We start from the raw sequence: 23,560 nt of genomic DNA, 5'->3' as shown, positions 1-23,560 counted from the left end.
AATATAATATTCTTGTCTTTTCTCTTTTCATTGGTATAAATATTTGCCTCAGGTTTGAAAATTTGGGATGTGAGACAATTCATTTTATGAACCTCCCTTCCAGTTTTACTAAGATGTGCAAAATATTCTATCACTGAAAGTAGGCTGATTCTCAGAAGAGAGACTCTGCCTAGCAGGCGATCTATAGCACAGTATTTGTTGTTTCTCCAGGTCTACCACAAGAAAGAAAATTTGTGTCTTTTTTTTCCTTGCATGGAAGAACAATACGCAGAAGCACAGCATGAGGCCTACAGAGTTTATACTGAGAGCAGGAGCTATGTCTACCTTGAGATAGAGCCTGGCATCTTGCCCTGCAGCCAGATTCACACAGTTCAGGCACATTTTATTCTGAATGGGCCAGTTTTGTTGCTGCTGAGAGAGCTCAATTTTTACTACCTGGTGAGTTTTCACTCCAAGCTGAGAAACGCAAAGAATTCTCTTATCTCCTGACCATGTCCCCCTGACACTCTGGGTTCTGGGCTGGGTGTTTCTGCCTGGGTCTCAAACAGTAGATTCATCAGTTACAAGAGATCCTGGTAAATATAGATGTAAGCTTGGAAAATCCTTTTTGTTTTAGGTCATGGCGCAGGGCAAAATCGTCCATACAGGAAGCCACACTCACCACATGGAACCCAGTGAATGTAAGTGTTTCTCATCCAGAACCATGTCTCCAACTGAGTTCCCACATCCTCACCAGTGGGATCTCACCACTGAGTAGCTAAGGCTGCCATGGTGTTTGTATGTCTCCATAACTCTCTCCTCAATAGGAACTCAAGGTTCTGCCATCTAATGAAGGTTATCACTCATACCATGACCTTCAGGAAAAAGTTTCAGATTCGCAAACTGAGTGTCATTCAACATGGTAAAATATCTATTCTCAAGATGTAACACGTGAAAACACACAGTACTCCAAGATACACCCCAAGTGAGGAACCTATGCATTCACATGCAGATTAACCACAACAAGGCAAAACATGTTATCTTGGTGTCTGTCCAAAAATATATGGAGAATGTCAGCCTGGTCCTTAAATCATCCTAGCTACACCCAATTTTCAAGTAACTGACTCTTTTTTATTTTTTTTTAATTACATGTGTGGTGCTTGTGGGTACGTATGTGCATGTGTGGTGCCCTCCTGAGATCATTAGCATGCCAACAATTGACCACAGAGCAGCAGGAATGTCTTCCAAATGCAGGTAGTCCTCTGGATCTGTGTCCAATCATTTGTCTTTTCCTGTCAGGATTCTGACCCATCACCATTTCTTTCTTCCCAGTCCCTCCAGGTCCATTGAAAGGCCACTTCACCTTGGAGATCCCCGTGGAGTTCAGCATGGCCCCTGTCGCTAAAATGCTCATCTATGCCATCTTGCCTGATGGAGAAGTGATTGCAAATTCTGCAAAATTTGAAATTGAAAAGTGTCTTCTCAACAAAGTGAGGAGTTTATTTTCTGAAATTTCTATTCAAAAGGGTGCAAATTATTTTCAGGATACAGATTTCAGGTGTGTGCTCCAGTGGCAAATATGTGAACAGCACCAAAGGACCAGATTTCAATTCACAAATCCTGAAAAGAAGCAAGGAAGTGGGGAGCAAGAAAGGGAACCTAATCCTTAATAACTTACTAATTCAAAGTCGTTGGACTTAAAATTTTTATTGTATTTATCTACATGTGCACATGTGCATATGAACACACACAGCAATTTTGAGGAGTGTGTTTTCTCTTTGCTCATGAGTTCAGAAGATCAAGCTCAGGTCACCAGGCTTGACAGCAGCTGCCTTTACCCACTGAGCCATCTTAATGTCACAGTGCAAGAACAGTAACCCATCCCCTTTCAATACAGCCCAGCCCACAGCTATTTGCTTCACTCCCCTGGAGGTGTGGAGAGATGAATGATAGATGATAGATAGCCAGACGGAGAGAGATGAGATGGAGAGAAAAATTTAGACATACCTCTATTTAGAATACTGATTTTTCCACCCCAGGCGTTAGACCTAACATGGAAAGGCCTTTAAATTTGGGCAACTTCCAGGCTGCAGAGATGGCTCAGTGGGTGAGGGCACCTGCTGTGCTGACTTCAGCTACCAGCACTCATGTGACAGTGAGGAATGACTGGAGGCTCCTACAACCCCAGTGTGTGGAGGTCAGAGGCAGAAGACTGCTGGGATTTGGGGTTGCCAGATTACCTCAGGAGGTCTCAAGAGAATAAGGAGAATGAGCACACCCTCACTGGCCTAGGCTGGGTGCATGGGTGCAAGCACCTGCACACACGTGTGTATACCACACTCATGTACATGTGCACACATACCAAATATGAGCAATTTGCACAACATTTTTTTAACCTGAAATGGTCACTTGTTTGCCTCAGACTTTGACTGACACATCTCCTGTTTTCCTACATCAATTCCAGGGGAGAAAGGGGAAGCAGAGAGCCTCAGTTCAGCTTCCCATAGTTCTCACAATCTGGAAACACAGATGTGTGTGCAGAGTTACACAGCGGTTCCACAAGGCACGCTTCAGGGCTGCAAGAGCTGGAAGATAAGCTAAGCTTGATTTCCCTTCCCACAGGTGGACCTGAGCTTCAACCCAGCCCGAAGTCTCCCTGCCTCACAGGCCCATCTGCGTGTCACAGCTTCTCCTCAGTCCCTCTGTGGCCTGAGAGCTGTGGACCAAAGCGTGTTGCTCCTGAGGCCTGAAGCTGAGCTCTCCCCTTCCTGGGTGAGTCCCCATCAGCCTCTGCCCAAAGGAGGCCAACAAGAGGCTCTGAGCAGGAGGAGGTCCTGGTGCTGATAAAGCAGCCATCAGCCACCAGGGCTCTTTATGTAAATACACTGTGTTTGATTCTAAGGGAGTCTCTAGGGAGCCCTTCATTGTACAACCAGAGGAACACCTCAGAAAACATGAGCCAGTAAACTCCAGACAAACCAGAAAGTAATGCTGTCAGAGTGAGTTGCAAAGCTTGTGTGTGACCCAGGCCCTCTGTGTCATGATTGTATCCTCCTACCCTAGGAGTGGCTTGTGCCATTCACAAGATCATGATGATGTGACGCTGCCGGTGGGAGCTGAATGAAAGTGTATACACATGGAATCTTGTACATCTCAAGAGTTTACCAATAAAAAAAATATAATGACTTAAGTTTTAAATTTTGTAATACAAGGTTCTCAACTTGCTTTGAAAATTCTCAGAAGCACAACTGAAACCGTAAACTATGTCCAGGAGTCTTGCCAAGTTAATGCTAGTAAAGCTCTTCTTTATATTGAACTAAGAATAGGATTTATTAGGAATAGTTACATGATCACTGTAATAGCTTTAAATTTTGATTGACTCTACCTAATAGCATGTTTTCAAAACTAAGGGACATGTGAATTTAAAAAGAGAAATCTTTAGTCCAAATAGTTCTGGGAACTAATGTGTAAGTTAAACTGGAATCTAATATTATTTACTTTGCGATTTTATGACTCACATGCAGAAAATACTTTAGAAAGAATACTGCTTAAATGTTTTTCTTTTTGATTCTGACTCTCCCCAAATCTATTAAATAAGAGGATTCTGGAGCAAATTGTTTCAGCTGACAAACATGAGCAGTTAGTTAAAAAATGTGTATACTGCCTGAAGGGTTATGACAAAAAAACAAGATGGCGGTCCCTTCCTCTCTGCACTCTGCCCTATCCATACTTTGGGCGCCTGTCCTTTCGATGATTACAGCCATTTCTTGAGCAGTCAAGTGATTTACAGTGAGCACACTAATCGCGTTCTTTTTGCATCTTTCAAGAAAGCGGCCCCCTTGTCTCCTGTGTCTTTCAGATCTACAATCTGCCAGAGATGCAGCACAAGGACCTTACTCCAAGATCCCACCAGCTCTCTGAAGAAGATCATTATAATATGGGAGATACAGTCACATACTTAGGACCAGACGAATATGACAAGGATGTCTATGAATACATAGAGGTAAGCCATGTGATCCATTAACATGCTGTCTGTGAATTATTTAGGTTTAATGAAACGCTTTATTGGTAAAAAAAAATTTAGAGTCAGGCTGGGATCTAAGTCACTGTCAGGCCACCCACCTTACCTGTGGGCCACGGGTTCAATCCCAAGCATTCCAAAAACTGCATTTGGAAAGTGCCCGTTCGAGGCTAACTCTTTCTCTCTATTGACAAAAGTGGCACAGAGTGGGTGAGTGAGTTTTTCTTTTTGTTACTCTGGTTTTTTGAGACAAGCTCTCACTTGTGGCTCTAGCTGTCCTAGAATTGACTTTGTTGACCAGGCTGACCTCAAATGACAGAGATCCGCCTTCCTATGCCTCTGCTTCTGCCTCCCAAATGGTGGAATTGAAGACATGCACCACCATGCTTGACTGAGTGACTTTTTAAAGTAACACCATTGTATCAGAAAGAAGGTCCACATTCAGGCGGCACTGTGAATTCTGTGTTCCTCGATGCGCTCTCTAAAGAGCAAGAAAAGCACAATTGGAATAGAAATTCTACGTGAACACTGGTTTAGTTACTGTAGTTTTATAATGACTTTTTTGTTCAGAATTTTGAGATATTTTGCTTGATTAACAATTTCCTTTTAGGACATGGGTTTACAGGCCTTCACCAACTTGAAGATCAAACATCTTAAATTTACTACTTACTTCAGCTCTGGCCTAAGAACAGGTAAAATAATGAATCAGCTTGTATCTTAAGAAAAAGTAAATGTGAATTATATATCAAAGATGGTAAAATAAAATTGTTGAGCATGTATAGCATCCAAATAAGAGAGAAAGAACACAAACTTACTTCAGAAAAATGTGCCCAGTTGTCTGCTGGTACTATAAAGAAGTTAAAGTTCCTCCAGTGTGAAAAAAAGACAAAGTGCAGTAGTTGCTGTAACAGAGAATCCTTGTGTCCAAAGAACTTTCGTAGGACTGTCATGAGAGGTGAGGAGAATTCCCTGAGTGTTAGGGATGAAGAAGAGAGGGAAAAAGCAGGCATTGCAAATAAAGGTGAGGAGGATAGTAAAAAAAAAAAAAAAATTTAAAAAGCACCTGAGTCAAAGGCACATTCTCGCTCCAATCTTCAACCAACTAACCATTTCAAGTCTTTCCCTCTTCCCTCATAGGAATCACTTCCAGGGTGGCCACACCATTTGCATTCCCACACCAGCAAATGTGGGTCCCCCCCACATACCTGTCTGAACCTCCTTACCTTCCCCTACCCTCCTCCCTCCTCTCTGCTTCCTACCCAGCACTAGCTGACAGTTTTTTGGCTGCCCTTTGCTGTTCCAACCGGGATGAAATGAAATCTCAAACTTGTTTTAATATGCATTTCCCTGGTTGCTAGCATGATGAAAAAAAGTATTCATTTCTTAACCTTTTTCATTTTTTTTTTTTTTTTTGAAAAAACCATTTAGATCCACATCCCATCTTTAGATTGGGCTGTTTGTTTTCCTGACTCTTTGTTTTTTAGTTCTTTATATACTCTGGATATTTATCCTCACTTAGGTGTTTGGCTAGCAAAGATTTTCTCCTGCTCTGTGGCTTCAGCTTCAACCCCTTGATTGTTTCCTTAGTTGTGCAAAAGCATTTTAGTTTTCTGAGGTCCCACTGGTTACTTGTCCTTAATTTCTAAGGAAAAGGTCTCATTCAGAAAGTGCTTTCCTGCACGTGTATTTTGTAGGGTTCCTGCAGTTTAAGGTTTCATGTTGAGATACTTGATCCATTTGGAGTGGATTTTTGTGCAGAGTCACAGATATAGGTCTGCTTTCTTTCTTCTATGTGTGAGCATCCAGTTTTCCCAGCATCATTTGCTGAAGATGCTGTAAGTCTGTGCTTTGGCATCTAAGCCAACTATCAGATGGCTATAACTACATGCGTGTATGTTTGGGGCTTGTATTTTGTTCCAGTGATCTATGTATCTATAGTTGTGCCAGTAACAGGCTGGTTTTATCACTCTACCTCTGTAATATAACTTAAAATCATGGATCCCTGTCTTCATTATTATTTATACTCTACATACTAAAATGTACTTTAACATAAATGTGTTAACATAAAACATGATTCTGACTGGACTTTATGAATTTACCTCATAGTGATTTGAAAAGAAACTGAAATATCTTCACAAGTTTCTAAAAGCGATAGGACCTGAGACACTGTGACTTCTCTAGACAGTGAATAAACTGGGCAACTGCCCCATAGATGCTTACAGTAATGAGTGAAGAATCTAGACCCTAGGAAACACCTAGGAAGTAACGACAAAGAGAAAGACAGAGGCCAGGCTAGAGGCTGTGGCCATCACAGAGAAGGACAGGCAGAAATTAAGCTCTCCATGTGTATACATACTAAAATTTTGGGAGAGAGCTTCAGTGCTGAGAAGTCAGTTGGGAAATAGTTAGGTAAAGCTCTAACCTGATCTACATGCATATTTGATCTTAGAAAAAGCAGACGACAGACCCTCTGTTGCAAGCTTTGAATCTTAGATTTCTTGTCAATAGACACAAACCAATGCTTTGAGTAATAAACTTCCTAGTTCTGATCCAAGACTTTGTACTTGTATCTCTTTAAGTTTTTATATGAATTGAAAACCTATTAAAATAGTGGGTTAATCCTGCAGATCCAGAGAAAGAAAAACCACTGCAAGAATATCTCTGCTGATAATGTAGACACCATTCAGCTCTTGCCCAGAGTGATTCTCATTATAGCCACAGGACCTGTTTCCTGGGAGATAGTAGTATGGCTCTTCATTACTCCTAGGGGGAACATCATATTTGTAAACATTCCCTGACTATGCAACCCAAGATAAGATGCATCATCCTTCCTTCCAACTCCAACTACACTTGCTGATTTTTTTTTCCCTTCAGGATTTCATAATTTCTGCTTTTGACAAAGATGTTACCTACTCTTCCCAAAATGAGCAGTTCAATACATTATTTCCAGTATAATTGTAATAGTACTTAGCAGCCGAGAAGAAACTGAAAATTAACATACATTCACACTGCACATTGGATCCCATTGTATTAAAGTACAATGTTCATTTTGTCCATTACACCTTCATAGGGTCTACAAAATATGATCTTGCCGATGCCAGACTTGAACCTGAAGTCACGGTGGCAAATAAAAACCTTTACCATGGAGATCCAACTATTGAGACCTTTCGAAAATATTTTCCTGAAACTTGGGTCTGGGATTTAGTCACAGTAAAGTAAGTAATTTCCTTTTGTATTATTGGGCTGGGAATGAAACTTTTCTTTGTTTTCTAGTATTTCTCTAATTAATTTCTATCATAAACAAAGGAAATAACTAACTTAAAAAACACAGATGAGATTTACGTATTTACATCACGCCTAGAAAATGCACATGAAAATTATCATGTACCTTTTTGATGCTTAAAACCGTTCAGGAACACCGTGTTGAGTAGGAAGTAAGGCAGTCCTTCATGGAGTAGGCTACTAGACTCAAACATAGAGTAGACCATGGAAGCCATGAAGTTGTTGTATGGTATTTCAGAGATGGGAGTTCAGAGGCAACTTCAACTCTAAGTTCAGATTTCCACTACCACACAGATTTTAAGGTGATGTGAGGCTAAGATCTGAATTGAAAAAACAAGACTACAGCAAGACCTTTTATTTTCCATCTGGAGTCCTGTTTGCACTGTTCACTTCCTATCACTACTTTGAAGGACTCAAGGGATGGCATTTCGTCACGACCATCTGATACCATCTGAGAAATAACTAATACACGGGCTCCCTTTCTGTGCTCCACATTCTCACTCTCCAGCTCCTCAGGACTGGCTGAAATGGAAGTGACAGTCCCTGACACCATCACTGAGTGGAAGGCCGGGGCCTTCTGCCTGTCCAATGACACTGGACTTGGGCTCTCTCCTGTGGTTTCTCTCCAAGCCTTCCAGCCCTTCTTCGTGGAGCTCACGATGCCCTACTCTGTGATCTGAGGAGAAGCCTTCACGCTCAAGGCCAATGTGCTGAACTACCTTCCTACCTGCATCCGGGTGAACACCTTTCTGAATTAAGCATGTCTAGAGGGGAAGAGGCAATTGGTGTATGTAAACTGTAACAAGGAATTACATGAAAAGAAGGAAGAAAGGGAGAAAGGGACTGTACTGGAGCCAGCAGCCCTGGTTCCAAACACTTAATCTCCAGACTCTAGCTAAACACACACAGCAGAGTTTACTAATATGGACTCTACATAAGATGTATTAGGTGATTTTTCCAATGTTTACACAGTACATACTGTACTGACAGAGACAGGACATTCCATGTGGCCTCTGTATACAGTCATAAGACACAGTCCACACATAGATCAACAAGGCTCTTTTACAATAGATTTTGTTTTTATTAGAAGTAGGTGTAGGTAATCTCCATGCATGGTACTTGGTGGGATTATGAGTCTCAGGAAAGACCCCTGTGTTCAAATTTTTTGGTTTTGTTTCTCTCCTTGTAGAGCTCCTGTCTTCTCCATATTACCATTTCCCACTTCTTTCATAAGATTCTCTGAATTCTGCCCAAAATTTGGCCATATGTCCCAACATCTGCTTTGATAGACTGCAGGGCATAGTCTTTCAGAGGCCCTATGTGGGAGGCTCCTAACTTGTTTCCTGTTTTCTTCTCTTCTGATGTCCAACCTCTTTGCCTTTTGCAATGGGGATTGAGCATTTTAGCCAGAGACCTCCCTAGAACCCCTGTACAGATGTAGCCCATGGCAGTTCAGTGTCCAAGTGGGTTCCATACAAATGGGAACAGGGACTGTCTCTGACATGAACTGATTGGCCTGCTCTTTGATCACCTCCCCTGAGGGGGGAGCAGCATAACCAAGACACAGAGGAAGACAATGCAGCCACTCCTGATGAGACCTGATAGACTAGGATCAGAAGGAAGAAAAAGAAACCCTCCCCTACCAGTGGACTTGGGGAGGGGCATGTGTGAAGAATGGGGAAGAAGGGAGCGATTGAGAGGGGAGGAGGGAGGGAAATGGAGGGAGAGATACAAAGTAAATAAAGTGTAATTAAAAATAAAATAAAATAATTTAAAAACAGAAGAAAAAGAAGAAGTAGGTGTAGACTTCAGTAGTTAAAAATCTAGTACAGTGACTATCTTTCTGCCATCAAAAGAAAACCAAGATCAATACAGAAATATATAATTGTCTCCATAATTGTTTGGGTAGATAATACACAGATGACAGCTAAATAACATTCTAGGCATGCATGTGCATATGAAATCCATGCAAGCCTTCTGTGTCAGCTTATATGACACTTTAGGCACATGTTTTCCACCAGCCCCTCCTGCTCTCTTTCTAACATAAATCCCCCTCACACTCTTTCGCCTACCTCCTCCATGCATGCTGTCCTTGCATAGTAACATCTTTGCTATTTCTTTTCCCCTGTGGGACCACAGCTGGGTGTGCAGCTGGCAGCCTCTCCAGATTTCACAGCTGTCCCGGTGGAGAAAGCCCAAGATTCTTACTGCCTCTGTGCCAACGGAAGGCACACCACGTCCTGGTTGGTGACTCCCAAGTCTCTAGGTGAGTGAAAAGTTTGCAAGGGGACTCTACCCAGAAAGGGTGGGTGTAGGCAGGTCTCCTAGATTGCATCCTTCTCATTGGGTCCCCAAGGGGAAGCTGTCAGTCACTGCTGCTTCTGGCCCGTGCTTACCCCCTTCATCAACACAGGACAAGCCCTTGAGCTGCTCAGGACTGAGGATTCCTTGCAGATCTTGGGGATTTGGCAAATGCCAAGTTCCTGGCACATCTGAGCTCAGCTCTATGGACCATTGTTTCAGGAAATGTGAATTTCTCTGTGACTGCAGAGGCACTGCAGTCCCCAGAGCCCTGTGGTTCTGAGGTGGCCACAGTCCCTGATACTGGGAGAAAGGACACAGTTGTCAAAGTCCTGCTTGTTGAGGTGAGTAACCTCCTCGACTGGCAGTGTGCTGAGTCCAGAAAATGAAGCAATGTTGACGATGTCTAGGTGAAAAATAAAAGATGATAACATGTGACCTAGAGATATTTCATGGCACCTGGCAAGCCCATGCTTTGCCATCAGCACGTGTTCTGTTTGTTTGTTTAGTTGGTTGGTTTTTTATTCATTTCCTAGTCTCTGAGCTGAAGCTTGGGGGATGGTCTATGCCAGGTTATCTTCTTAGAGCTATACCTCCTTCTTTCAATCTTATTGTGCACCCTCTCTTTTCATTGCTATCTTTCCTTATTACTTTCTTTTTCACCTGGCGTGTCCAAATTTAATATTTACGCCATTCCTGAAAGGTGGAAAATTAATCATCTAATTCCAGCCCATGACCACACAGGTAAAGAAACTGTCACTCAAAAAAAAAAAAAAAAAAGTCTTCAGAATTTTTGTGTTTTCACACTCAGTAATTTCCCATGTCTGAACTTTGTGTCTTTCCATCCAAGCCTGAAGGAATTCAGGAGGAGCACACCTTCAGTTCCCTGCTCTGTGCATCAGGTGAGGAGCCCTCAAGACGGCAGTGAGAGAGTAACTGAGTCGTCTACTTAGGTCTCCTGCAATATTCTTGTGAGAAAACCAAGATCCTATCTACCTTGTAACCACAATAAAATTAACAAAACTGAGTCTTAGAAATTATCAAGATTGACACCTGCTTGATGTAGCTATCAAGAGTATAGTCATAGTTCCACCTGGGACTTCAGAGTTCATTGTAGCCTTTTTCTTTAGAACACAGAAATCTTTTCATCTATCCCATCTCAGTACTTAGAAACTTATAGGCAGGGAATAGCTAAGAAGAAGTCACAATCTAAAATTTCTAAAAAAAAAAAAAATGGCAGAGGGAGTCAGGGTGGAAATATAAAGGATATCTTTGGAAGGCCCATCTTTATTTTGTTTTAGATCATAAATGAAAACAAAGATTTTTATGGCTGAATTAAATTCCATATATAAACCTAGTTCATTGTGATGTACACTTAGCTTAACACTTTTCTGTAATGGTTGTTTTTATGACCAGCTCTTGTATCCCTGCTCCTCACTGGAAGCTGACTATCGCAAAGGAAATACAGCAACATGTCATACAAGGGAAAGCTCACTGTCCCCTGTGAAGGACATGCATAAGAGCAGAGGCTGTCCACTCAAAATAATGGCTGTGTTGCCAGGACCTCTATTAGTGTGTGGACATAGTGCCTGCTCAAAACATATTGGTCAAAAGGACTTTTTAAATGGAATAATAGATAAGTTAAAATAAAATCCATTATGATATGAAAGTTAACAAAAGATGAAATGAGGATATTTCTCTGTAAAAGGTATAAATTAATATAACACACTGGGTAGGAGAAAATTATCATACACTACTAAAATTCATTAAAAGTTTTCCATGAAAGAGAGAGCAAGAAGGGGGTCACTGGAGATTCTTGGGGAAAAGTGGCCAGGATAAGATAAAAATGCACTGTTCTTCCCACGGGTCAGTTCTGGTTCTCCTGATACTTACACTTCCACAAAGTACTCCATCCATCACCCTGCCACAGAAAAGCCATCCATGACAGCAGTGTAGCCGTAAACAGTGAAACCTCCAAAGCCACTCAGGGTACTCAGGAAGAACAAAAGCTGGCTTGGGATTTATCCACCCCTCAATCTGACATACTGGAGTTCATGCACCGAGTGCGTCATTTCAGGTCTCCATGGGTGTGATAAAACACCAAAGCAGCGTGGTGAGGAGAGGTTTATTTCAGCTTTAGTGATCACAGTCCATCACGAAGGGAAGACATGACAGGTATCTCAGGGTAGGAACTGAAGCAGACGCCGTGGAGGAAAGCAGCTTTCTGGCTTGCTCTCCCTGACTTGCTCAGTTTGTTTTCTTATATACCACAGGACCACCAGCTCAGATGAGGCACCACCCACCCTGGGCCAGGCCCTGCCACATCAATCATTACTAAAGGAAAATGCCCCAAGACTTACCTGCAGGCCAAGGCTATGGGAGCATTTTCTCAGCTGAGGGTCCCTAATTCCCTGAAAACACTAATATTTGTCAAAGTTCACACACACACATACACACACAAGCAGAATTTACCTAAACCAAAATTCAATGAATAAGCACATTTTCATGTGTTTGTTAAATTAACTGAATAGACGTTGATAGAAGCAGAGGCACACAGATCACAGAGACTCAGACTTTCATTTTGGACAGGTGCTTTGCTTCAAAACAATGGGTGATAAAGGGGAGACAATTGAGCCTGACAAACCTGCAGTTCCAGAAAATGTGGATTTGTGATATTTACATCAAGATCATTTTTTTTCTGGGGAAGCAAGTAATCAAAGTCTAAGGCAAGGTTCTAATACGACTGGCCATAGGGGACTCTGGAAATGCAGACAACAGAGATGATTATCTCCCCTTTTTCCTTTCTTATTAAGATGCTGAGCTATCTGAAAAATTGTCCCTGGTGCTCCCACCAACAGTAGTGAACGATTCAGCCAGAGCCCATTTCTCTGTGCTGGGTGAGTCAGTCCGTCCCTGGAGGACTTGGGACAGCAGTCACTACCACTGTCCGGCCCCACCGTGATTCCAAATGCAGCTTCTGAACTATTACCCTTGACCTCTACCATGCTTCTTTGGTCTCTATCCCCTCAATATCCACTGCTTTCCCCCAGCACCTCTCACCCTTGAAACTCCTTCACATCATTGAGAAGCGATTCTATTGAAGGTGTTATTTTTTTCCTGAAGATAATGGCTATTCTGATGTCACTTCTCTCACCTCCAGGTGATATCCTGAGTTCAGCCATTAAAAACATCCAAAATCTTCTTCATATGCCCTATGGCTGTGGGGAGCAGAACATGGTCCTTTTTGCTCCTAACATCTACGTACTGAAATATCTCAATGAAACGCAACAGCTGACTCAGAAGATCAAGACCAAGGCCATTGACTACCTCAATGCTGGTCAGTAAAGCTAACAAACCCTACTTTTTTCTTGTAAATATTATCTCTAGAATTGGACTTAGCATTGGAGGGGGAAGCTGAGCAGGGTTCCTGGGAAATTTTTTAAGCCACAGCTATGAGGGTCTCTGGCTTTAGATTTCAATCCTACTGTTCTCTGATGCATCTGTTTCTTTAAAACACACCCAAATCCTTCTATTCCAGGTTATCAGAGGGAGCTGAACTACAAACACAAGGATGGCTCCTACAGTGCCTTCGGGGATCGAAATGGCAAGAGTCAAGGAAACACTTGGTAAGAAGAGTCCACTGTGTGCCAGGCCTTGTACAACCCTTGGCCCTCATGGCAGCTATACATGCAACTTATTTCATGGAAGCATAACTGATACCTTGGCCTGAGAGGGAAATGTCTGACATAGCACAAAGCATGTATTGCAGAACTGAGACTGTCTCAAGCCTCATCTGCTTTGACTCTGAATCTTGTGTTTTACTGAACTCAATCCACTGGTGTTTTCATTTCTCACAAAGATCTTTCATCATTAAATGCCTGGCTACATATTACTGAGCTTCAAAAGATGCTCATAACTGAGCCTTGAAAAGCTGTTGACATTCTTCATGTGACCTTGCATTACATAAGAATGCATTGTTGAGAAGGGACACACAGAGAGAAAGCAAACAGGTGACAAAGGAAATAGAGACTGGTGGAAACAGGAAGTAAGCCAAGGAGACAGACAATATTTTTGAGGCAGATAATATGTAGCTGCGGTTGTAGGAGAGGAGAGTTTTCTTAATAACAGAAGGAAATCATTGGCAAGTGGGAAAACGAACTTAACATGTGGGTGCACGCATATTAGGAAAACACCAGAGGGAGCAAGATAGAAGAAATGGGAAAGAAAACCAGGAAGCCCCAGGAACAAAACTGTGCTGTGTTCACATCCAAGGGAACCAGCAATGGAAGACTGCTTTACAGTAGCTGAGACTTTGCCCAGCTGCATGCACTTGGGAAAACCTTAGACCGATTAACACATGTGTGGACACCTGCAAACCCACACATGGGGGTACTGCCTCCCAGCAAAAGCTTCATCTCCCCACTCTCCCTCCCCCACCAGGCTCACAGCCTTTGTGCTCAAGTCTTTCGCCCAAGCTCAAGCCTTTATCTTCATCGATGAAGCACACATCACCCACGCCTTCAACTGGCTCTCCCAGCAGCAGCAGGACAATGGCTGTTTCAGGAGCTCCGGATCACTGTTCAACAATGACATAAAGGTGATCTGTTCTGAACATGATAAACACAGTGACCAACTAACACCTGAGAGTTCCCTCATACTAATTACCAAAGGACTACGTCTGTAGATTGGGAATCTACTATTTAATAAGGGGATATGAGTAGAACTTCCTTTGAATACAGTGGACTGGCCATGAGCGGGGGGACATTTGGTGGACTGCTGGCTGAATATTTTGCCTTTTTCCCTTCGTTTTGTTTGCAGGGGGGAGTAGACGATGAAGTGACCCTCTCTGCCTACATAACCATTGCCCTTCTGGAGAGCTCACTCCCAGACACAGTAGGTGCCAAGTTGCTTCCCCAGCTTCCCAAACTGCTGCAAAGCCTGTGGCTTGCTACCCTCTCTGGACCACATGGCAGCTCTCTGTTTACACAATGCTTTGTATTTGTCAGATTCCATTGATGAGCGTCCTGGTACTCAATGAAACCTGGATATGTTTCAAAAATCAACTCGAAAACACAGGCTCTGATACTGTCTCTATTAGTCTCTGTTTTAAATGGAACGTAGTTTATAAAAGGAATGGCTCCCCAAAGACAGAATAGATTAATCGATAATCAATAATGAGTAGAATATAGAAGAGAGGGAAGAAGAGAGGACAAGGGAAGGAAGAGGAAGGATTGATTTGAAAAACACAAATGCCTATAAGCTCTGTGTATGTCCCAGGACCTGCTAGAACCCTTTTCACGTAGTTTTGGTTTCATTGTTCTGCCAACAGCATCCTGTTGTCTCCAAAGCCCTGAGTTGCCTGGAGTCATCCTGGAAGACAGCAGAACAAAATGGAAGGAGCAACTCTGTGTACACCAAGGCCCTGCTGGCCTATGCTTTCACTCTGGCAGGGAACCAGCAGAAGAGAAATGAAATCCTGGAATCACTTGATAATGAAGCTATAAAGGAAGGTAAGAATGTGTGTTGTCATGTTTATCTCCATCCTGCTCTAGTGATGGCAAGTAGGGGATTATAAGGAGTGTGGAAATAGTATTACAGGTTAGTCCCATCCCTATTGCACACTGACGGTTCTCCTTGGACTGACCCATTAAGAAATTAGCCTTTCTTCTGTACAAAAGCCTTCTGTTTACTGTGTTGTAGGCAGTTATTAATATTTACTCTTGGTTTATCTTCTGGTAAAGCTTGCTGTTAATCTTAAACAGCTGTATAACCAAATCACCACACAGAGACTGGGTTTTTAGTTAACCTAGAACACAATGCTGGGCAATATTTACTCCCTCCTAAACCTCAAAGCCTTGTTTCCTAACATTTAGATTTCCCACATTATACTTGCTTTTTGTGAATTCTTAGGTCTGGTTCATGTTCCACGTCCCCCAAGATCTCTCCTCCAGCTCTGCTCTCCTACCTCTCCTCTCACCGCTTCTCCCCCCACTCATCTCTTGCCTTCTGGCTCCTCCCCTCTTTCCTGTCCTCTGGCTTCTGCATGCTCAACATTGTGTCTAGTTGCTTTATTTTGTCCTGTTTACACAAGAGTTGAGAAAGGATGCTTTGAATGAGTATCACAATGCAATATCCAGATTGAAACCAGAGAGTTGGGGGTAGGGTGGGGGAAAAATCACTATTTGAATGAACAAGGGTAAGGTGTATACATTAAAAAAAAGAAAAGAAAACATTATACCAACATTAGTGTTTTCTAAGAGTGTGACCAAAATCAACAAATGTACACAGCTGCAGCAAAGGTAAACGCTGTGGACACTTAACTTTTTCTCTCTGATGCATATATACCTAGGAAGAGGAGCAGCAAAGGCTATGAAGAACACAAAAAAGAAAATATGCTTCAGGATTTTGCTATTTCATTTGCAACTTTGAAACCAACAGAAAACTTTTCTAAGCCTTTTGGACTGAACACTGAACAAGCCATGTTTTGTTGGGTGTGAAGGAGTTAATGTCTGCTATTGTCTCCTCACCAACTCTGAGACCACACCATTGAGGATGTAATTTAGTTAACATCTTGTAAATTTCTGTCCATGGTCTTAGCCACAACCCATCTTACCAACTGCAGACTTTTACAGAGAATTACTAATTCTGAGGATACTGTGATGGAAAAATATAAAACCAACTACAACCATTTTATTTCTTTCTCTCTAATGTAAATTAGTCATGTACTGACTACTCGTACTTTTAATTATTTCCCTACTTTCACCCCTAGGTAATTCTGTCCATTGGGAAAGACCCGAGAAACCCAGGAAAGCAGGGATGTCTCTGTACGAACCCCAGGCTCCCTCTGCTGAAGTGGAGATGAACGCCTATGTCCTCCTTGCTGTCCTCTCTGCTCAGCCAGCACCAACCCCTAAGGACCTGGCTTTGGCAGTGAGAATCGTGAAGTGGCTCACAAAGCAGCAGAATTCCTATGGCGGCTTCTCCTCCACTCAGGTCAGTGACTTTCCTGCAGAGTTCCCTTGCAGTTAGAGGATTTGAACAAGAGATGCTGGAACAGTGAAAAAATGAAACAGGAAGAGGAGAGGAAAACAAGCAAGTGTTACTCTTGGGTATGCTGACTCTGTAGGAAATGAAGGATCATACATTCTATAATAAATTGTCCTAGGTCTGGTGCCCAGCCACAGGAGTTCTCTTCATGCCATAGTGAAACAGGCCTGTGTTGCTCTGAACTTCCAACCCAGACTCAAGACTCAATATAAAGCAACGGTGAAAGTCCTGGAGGTTCCAGAATCCTAGACATAATTCTCTCCCCCTAGAATAGCACGTGGAGTACCTAGGAGATGTTCTTTGTCCAAAACCACATCTTTATTGCCCTGCTGCCCTTACTTACAGCTGTTTCCTTCTCCTGGCAGACTCTCCTAATCTTATGTATGGATACATTGCCCTCAGGTTTACTCTAAGCTAGCAGGAGCTCCTGCTTCCCTGTTTACTTCTTGATACTAGAAACAATCTAGACTGTTAAGCATTTGTTTTATCATCTGGTCAATATAACTCTCATGAGGTAATATTCCCTCTCTGCAAAAAAAAAAAAAATATTACCACAATATCAGTAATTAATTCTCTGGAAATTTTGGCAAATAATGCAGAAATAATCTCCAAAGAAGTTTAGAGACATGTTTATTTCTCTCTAAAGGAGAAATAAAATGTTCACAGGAAACTATCCATGACACTAGGATCCCTGCACTTGAAATCCAGTCCTTTCAGTCTTTCCTTTAGTGTCTGCATTGTGATACTAAAACCCTCACTGCGAGTTTCTGCTCCCTTTTTGGGCTCTGTAGTCAGGCAGCATCTGGAGCTGTCTTGGATGAGGAAGGATCCTGAGGGAGAGAGCCTCTCTGGAGTATGCCACCAAGGAGCAAGGCAGCGAAGGACAACACTAGCTCACAGCGTTTTCTATTTGATAAGAGAGTCGTGACCAGCACTTGCCATGGTGTTGGTGTCGCTTGATTCCTCCCCAAGTGCAGAGGAAAGTTTGGAGATGAGAGCAGGAATGTGATTTTGTGAGAAGATGGTGGCACCACCATGGGAATCAGGGACAAAGGGAGAGAAACAGTAAGTGCTAGGAGGAAAATCTATTTTGTGTTTATATTTTCTACTGGCTGGGGGGAGTTTGCATAAGCCAGGGCACTCTCTGTGGGAGACAATTCATAGGAATGTTTTGATTTTCCCATATATCCTGGATTCAAGCCTGAAATAAAGTCTAGAGAACAAACAATTAGAGACAGGACCTCATGAGACTTTTGTCACAGCTAAAATGAATGTTGGGAAGAGCAGAAGCCCTTACCACCTGATGCTCTCCTGAATGTTTTCTTCATCCCTCTCAGGACACTGTGGTGGCCCTCCATGCTCTGTCCAAATATGGAGCAGCTACTTTCTCCAGAAGTCAGAAAACTCCTTTGGTGACCATCCAATCTTCAGGGACGTTTTCCCAAAAGTTCCAAGTAGAGGACAGTAACCGCCTGTTACTGCAGCAGGTCCTTTTACCTGACCTTCCTGGGGACTATGAAATCAGTGTGACAGAAGGATGTGTGTATGCTCAGGTAATATTCTGGGCAAGTTGTGGGTGTGTGGTGTGAGCCTCCTCCCCAGGATGGGAAGTCTCCTTAGCCTGCCTGCACACGTGAGGCTCAAATCGGGAGAAATGTATCCAAGGGCCCAGTGCCATGGAGGTAAAGGATTTCTGCTCACTACCTCCCAGACGACGCTGAAATACAACGTGCACTGGGAGAAGCAGCAGTCTGCATTTGCTCTCCGGGTGCAGACAGTACCTCTAACTTGTGATAACCCCGAAGGCCACAACAGCTTCCAGATCTCACTGGAAATCAGGTATGAGTGTCTGTCTCTGTCTCTGTCTCTGTCTCTGTCTCTGTATCCTTCAGCGCTGTCTCCCTAAAACACTTCACAGTGTGGGTTCAGAGGTATCTGAAGTGAGTCTCTTCAGTAAAAGTTTGCTTTGTCTGTAAAACAAACAAACAAAAATACTTGACTTCAGCAAAGTGATCAATGAAGAATTGTAGAATTACAATTTCTAGTTAGCCTGCTTTAGGATTCCTTTCTTGCTCACTCTCATAATAAAATAATATGTTATTCTTTTCCATGAGACCTTCACACAGGTTATTTTTCTTCACCAAAAAAGAAAAGCGTGTCTGGTCTTGTGAAATTTTGTTTTTCTAAAGAATAATTTTTAAAAAAAGATATTCATTTCTTCGGACACTCATCACAATCTTTGTATAAAATATAACCAGCAACAGGATCTAACGGCAAAAACCAAAGTGATCTCGGATGGAAAGCAGACATCCTAAGTGGAACCTATCACTGCATGTTTCACCACAGCGTGTGTGTTTGCATGTGTACTCATGCTTATGTGTATACATGTGTGCGTGTGTCCCTGTGCATGTGGTCTGTGCGTGTGCACACACATGTGTACACGACACAGGAGAGTCCTCAGGTTCCATAACTCCTTATTTTGAGATTAGCTGTCTTACTGGCCTGGGCCCGCTACCCAGTATCTGCTGGCTAGCCTGGAAGACTTAGTGTCCACCTCGTTTTAATGCACTCTCTAAAAGACACTGTCATGCAGTCTATTTTCACAACTATTTATAAGACAGTAAAGGCCACATGATTTAACTATGAAAAGCCATGCAGGCTGTGTCAGGATTACTGCTAGACCTCAAAGAGGGCAAGATTCGACCTATTAAAATTGCCTCTTCTGTAACTCTTTGGTCTGCAGTTACACCGGGAGCCGTCCAGCCTCCAACATGGTGATTGCTGATGTGAAGATGATATCTGGTTTCATTCCATTGAAACCCACAGTGAAGAAGGTAAGCAGACACCACATGTTTGGATTCTCTGTGTCCTCAGACTAGGAGCCTACCACTTCATCATAACAATGTCAACCTGTGTTACAGCACTGTAAGTACTAACACAGGTATGGGTGTGACAGCAGCCAGCAAAAGAAAAAAAAGGTGCTGAGTTCACTGAGTCCACAATCTGGCTAACGACAACCTTTAAAGTGTAATAATGAACCTGGTCAATAATTACTCAGGGGAAACATTAGTACATGCCAAAATTGTAGATGTAGTAAAGAGGTTTTAAGAAGTATGAAAATTAGCAACAACCTAAGATCAATAGGAGAGTAGAGAGAAAGATGTTTGTAGGCAGCCGGGCATGGTGGTGCACCCCTTTCATCCTAGCATTCAGGGAGGCAGAGGCAGGAGGATCACAGCGAGTTTTAGGCCATCCTAGTCTACAAAGTGAGTCCAGGACAGCCAAGGCTGCACAGAGAAACCCTGTCTGAAAGAGACAAAAAGTACTTTCATGGAGAATGTGTGATAGGTACTGAAAATATAGGAGTATTTTTACCTGCTAATGATTCAGACAATATTCATTCAGGCCTTCAGTAGAGGGCACTCACAATTTTTAAGTATATTTTCATTCTTACTAGAAAAGATTTTTTTGCAATTCATTTAAATGAATTTGTGACATCTTCCTTTTATCTCCTCCAATCCCACCATTTGTACACCTCTTTCACCCCGAGGCCTTTGATAACACTGATGTTTTCTCTCATTTTCAGCTTGAAAGGTCTGAGCATGTGAGCAGAACAGAAGTGAGCATGACCAATGTCCTGTTATATCTAGATCAGGTGAGGGTCCTTCCTGCCTCCCTAGACACATCTGGGTTTAAGTCCTTGGTCTGTGTAGGTCAGGGGAGGGTCCTTCCTGCCTCCCTAGACATGCCTGAGTGGACAGTCTTTCTTGTTGTGTCTATGTGGGTAGCATATAGCAGGAGCAAAGCAATTCTAAAGGAAGTCTTTTGGAAAGGCAAGCTCCCTCTGTTCATACTGGATGATGTTTTGAATTCTTTTCCTTTAGCTTGGAGCCATGACTCAGCAGTTAGGAGCACTTACTGCTCTTGCAGAAGGCCAGAGTTTAATTCCCAGGACCTAGTCAACTCACAACTGCCTGGGACTCTAGATCCAGAGAATCCGGTGCCCTCTTCTGGCCTCCATCAGTATGGACATCTCACACACACCCTCACATCACCATCATCATCGTCATCATAATTAATAATAACAGTAATACAAAAGTTTAATTTCTCATTCTTCACTGCTGGCTTTCCTGGGACTTGCCATAATGTCCCAAGGCATCAAGTCAAAGTGCTTAACTCTCACAATGAAGAGACTGATCTATTGCATATTAAGGAGGATTATGGATTTTTGGAAAAGTTTAATAGATTAGGAAAGTTTCATATCCTCCCGGGAGCCTCCACTTCAGTTCCTTGGGTCCCTACTCTAAATTCTGTTTCACCATCCATATATGTGGCATTAGGGAACACGGTGACTATGAGGTTAAATGGATCCAACCAATAACTGTGTTTTAAATACCAAGGACTGAGTCCTGCTGAGGAAAAACCGTGTCCACCTCCATGAGTCTGGATCATTAGTCTCTCTTTCCCAGGTGACCAATCAGACCCTGGCCTTCTCCTTCATCATTCAACAAGAAATCCCAGTTAAAAATCTGCAGCCTGCCATTGTGAAAGTCTATGACTACTATGAGACAGGTGAGCAAGAGACTTTGAAGGACCCTAAAGCAACGTGATTGGTTTTTCTTTTTCCTTTTTATTCTTTTGTTTTCTTGTTTGTTTAGTTGGTTGGTTTTTCATTGGGGGTGGGTGTTTGTTTGTTTGTTTTCACGGTTTCTCACTATGAAGTTCAGTGTGGCCCCAAACTCTTAAATCTCCTGACACAGCCCCCTCAATTGCTGATATTAGGGGCACATACCATCACACCCAGTATTAAAAAACAATTGTTTCTCAGATAGTGACATACATATAGGCCAGACTAACTAAGTCACTTCTTGATAAAAAAAATATGAGTATAACAAACGTTTATAAAATTTCAACTTATTCAGCCACTGATTCCTACCTGTTTGTCCAAACAGTCATGTGGGACCAAACATGTCCGAAGAAACCAAGGACCAAATGTTTTACCAAAAACTGTCTGTGGGCTGAAAGACACACAAATATTCTCATGAATATAGCAATGCAAAGATGAAGAATTATACAAATAATTATAGTAGGAATAAAAAGATGAGAGAGAATTGTAGCCTGAGTGTCCACTGATGCTCAAAGAAAGAGAACAAAGCCAGAGCTAGAAAATTAAGGTTTTTTTTTCTGTTGAGTGAAGAAGTATATGTCAAATGTTTCAGACTAGAAGAATTCAAGAAATATTGAAGGGCTGGGTGGTGGTAGCACACGCCTTCAATCCCAGCAATTGGGGGCAGAGACAGATGAATCTCTGTGATTTCAAGAACAGCCTGGTATACAGAGGGGGTTCTAGGTCAGCCAGGGTTACACAGAGAAACCCTGTCTTAAAAAACAGAAGAGAAGGAGAGAGAGAGAGAGAGAGAGAGAGAGAGAGAGAGAGAGAGAGAGAGAGAGAGAGAAAGGGATCTAAAAGGGTATATAGCTCTACAAGGATTGCTGCCAGTCCTTTCTGCTCCAACCCTATAGGATAAGCACACTTTGATTTTCTCCACAGGGTAAATGATTCTGGTATTACATGAGTGTTCACTTATTTCAAGGGAGGCAGGCACAGTGCCTGTGGAGGTCAGAGGGAATTTGGGGGAAAGGTTCTCTCCTTCTGCAATCTGGATCCTGAAGAGTGAACTCACTAAGGTCATCAGACATGGCTCAAGCACCTTTCCACACCAAGCCATGTTGGTGGCCCAGGATAAAATGGTGGTTGTGAGGGGAGAAACTCCTTTGCTTGGTTTGTCTGATGTCTACAGAGAGAAAACTTTTCAGCCATCATCCATGTCCTGAATGAGAAAAGTACTCAGTCCTAGCCTGTCAGCTGACCTCCACAGAATCCTCTCATCAAACTTTCATTCTCACGTTTTTCTACCCTGTCTTCCAGATGAAGCAGCTTTCGCTGAATACAGCATGCCCTGCAGCACAGGTGAGCCCCAGGCGCTCCTTCCCACAGCCCGCCTCTGACCTCCTTCCCTTCACAACTACCCAGAACTTTGGTTAGACTTGCTCAGATCCCTCCCACAGTGTGAAAATGCAGAGATGTACACCTTTAGATCAGCGAGCTGACCCTGGAAGATCCTTGTAACTCCCTTACCAAGTATATCGTAGCTTATGGTAGAAAATCTGATGGATCCCATGTCCCCCATAGACAGTTTTCTTTCCTGCTGAAAACACTGCTGTCTGCTCCCACTTAGAGTATATTCATCCTACGAGTTGCTTTCTTCTCTCCATATACACAGAGAAACCAAATTTTTGAAACTTGTATCTGTGGATAAGGCATTGCTGAAATCTCGGAACCCGGGAACCTTCAAGATGGTGATTTTCCTTTGTCTCTGCAATACAAATACTTAACAAGCTTGGTAAATAAATACATAGTTCAAAGTATCTCTGTCTTTGATTCTTTCTTCACTTGATCCAAATTTCCTCCATGCTCCTTCAGTGCCTTGCACTATTCTCCACATTTGCAATGAACAGAAATGATCTTCCAGCAGGAGAACACGTACTTTAAAAATGTGAGCACTTTCCAGCTGCTTTAATAATACACACCTCAGAACATGGAGGTTGACACAAGGGCAACCTTACCTCCATAAGAAAAACACGATGGGTGCCTCAGTGATACAAGACAATAGAACAAGCAAGAAATGGTGATTCAGGCCTGCAGTCAGAGCATTTCTGGAGGATGAGGCAGGAGAGTTGCAAAGTCAAGAGCAACCTAGGCTACTCAGCAAGTTCCGGGTTAACCTGGGCTTCACAGCAAAAGCCTGTCAAAAAAAAAAAATAACAAGAGGCAATTATCACAGCTTGATGGTAAAATACTTGACCATTTTTAGGTCTGTGGTTTCATTTTCTAATACAGTGGAAAAGAGGTGATATAAAGCATTCAGG

The 23,560-nt window shown here is 42.5% G+C and overlaps 1 pseudogene; it reads left to right on the top strand.

The window, feature by feature from the left end:
* Nucleotides 1–23,059, top strand: part of LOC110546073 (murinoglobulin-1-like) — a 42,458-nt pseudogene extending 19,399 nt beyond the window's left edge.
* Nucleotides 23,060–23,560: the final 501 nt, after the last annotated feature.

The sequence above is a fragment of the Meriones unguiculatus genome, chromosome 5 (assembly GCF_030254825.1).
Source record: "Meriones unguiculatus strain TT.TT164.6M chromosome 5, Bangor_MerUng_6.1, whole genome shotgun sequence".
Classification (NCBI taxonomy): domain Eukaryota; kingdom Metazoa; phylum Chordata; class Mammalia; order Rodentia; family Muridae; genus Meriones; species Meriones unguiculatus.
Note: the sequence above shows the minus strand (reverse complement) of the source record. Positions and strands in the feature narration are given on the sequence as shown.